Source organism: Salvia miltiorrhiza, chromosome 6 (genome assembly GCF_028751815.1).
Source record: "Salvia miltiorrhiza cultivar Shanhuang (shh) chromosome 6, IMPLAD_Smil_shh, whole genome shotgun sequence".
NCBI lineage: Eukaryota > Viridiplantae > Streptophyta > Magnoliopsida > Lamiales > Lamiaceae > Salvia > Salvia miltiorrhiza.
The window spans coordinates 42,992,460-42,994,384 of NC_080392.1; positions in this window are offsets into that span (position 1 = coordinate 42,992,460).

The following is a 1,925-nucleotide window of genomic DNA, read 5'->3' on the forward strand; positions in this document are numbered from 1 at the left end:
TCTCCCCACTTTAAAATTCCCACTGTTTAAAAAAAAATGCTACTATAACCTAACATAAGAAGCTCATAACTCGTGCATATAATGTATTTAATAAATTCCACAATTTAAAATTCAATTTAAAAATAAAAATTTTCCTTACAATCAAACATTAATTCACAAAAAAAAAAAATAGTTTTGCACACAATTTTTGAAATATGAAATAAAATATATACTTTAAATTTTAATTCGTTACAACAAGCCACAAGAAAATAAACAATAAACTAAAATAAATAATAAATAAATTGTACTAACAATTTAAAATTTAAAGTATTTTATTTCAAATTTCAAAGATTGTGCAAAACTAAATTTTGTTTTCATTTTCTCGTGGATTAATGTTTGATTGCTTGGGAGCTTCTTGTGTTAGGTTGTAATAGTAGTTTTAATTTTTTTTTATTTAGAGGAAATTTTAAATTGGGGAGGAAAATCAGAAAGAAAAAAAAAAACTTTATGTATTTTATTTCAAATTTCAAAGATTGCGTGCAAAACTATAATTCGTCCAAACTCTGTGCATTTGCAACAATACCCATGAAAAATATTATCTTTTCCTCCATTTTTTATCATATGTTTACTAGATAATTTTTTTTTTTTATCATATACTACATTTATCATATACATTTGCTTACTTTGTTGGAAATGAGTGGATATATTATTAAATTTACCATATTGCCCTTCATTATATATATTGCTAAAAACCATATCTTAGCTTCTCTCAAATTTATTTTCAGGGGTAAAAGTGATTTTTTTAAAAAAAATTACAATGCTAAAAAATATTACCACCCAAAAATAATATTAACCATCATTAGAGAGAATATGAGTGAAAGTGAGCTGCACAAGAAAATGAGTGAAAATATTATCCAAAATTAAATTGTTGAAAAATTTAATAACAATAATAATAATAATAATAATAATAATAATATATCCACTAAATAAAAATTATAATTTGCATTTTATAAAATAATTCAAATAATATTAAATATATATGTAAGTAATAATCATGAGAATGAGGATAAAAATACTTAAAAAAAACTAGGGAATATGAATCTTGGAAATTTGTACTATTTTCCCTGTTTTCAGGATTATTGTTACTTTACCTATTCAATAAAAATTTAACAAAACACAGAAATTTAATATTTTGAAATCAGATACTTTCTCATGACTCATATTAAATACCTTATAACCTATACCCCTAAAATTAAATATCCCACAACATACATTATCAATATACGAAATTTGTTGCACATTTTTAGTCCTCATATTAAATACCTTATAACCTATACCCCTAAAATTAAATATCCCACAACATACATTATCAATATACGAAATTTGTTGCACATTTTCTAGAGAATAAATATTTCTTTGGCATATTCAAAACAAAATGTCCCATTAAAGTAAACATCTCTTAATTATGGTATGCAGCACAACACGTCGCCAATAATAACACAAGCTACACCAACTTCAAACTTTCATTGTTCCTCTCGTATCAATTCAGCTGACTCTATTCAAGACTTCCGCACATTAATTCTTAGTTCATGCAATAATAATGATCTCTCGATATAAAATTACTGCCAATAATCATGTGAAATTGGCGGTCAATCAATAAAGCAAACAATAAGCATAAGAACACGAAAATGATAAAACAAGTATATATTGATTAATTGAACCGGATAAAATAAGAAAATTATCATTTGTTTACTACCAAACATTTGGATACAAATGTACCAATCACACATAGACATATGAACTAGCAATGAAAAATCAAGAGTAGAATAATTCATCCAACAATAAAACCCGTAAAAATTGTGATAAACCTTCAGTTGTTGCTTCCAATCTTCAAGTCTGTTGTCTCTTCAACTTCTCCAAGTATAAATATGAGCAAATGTCTCTTC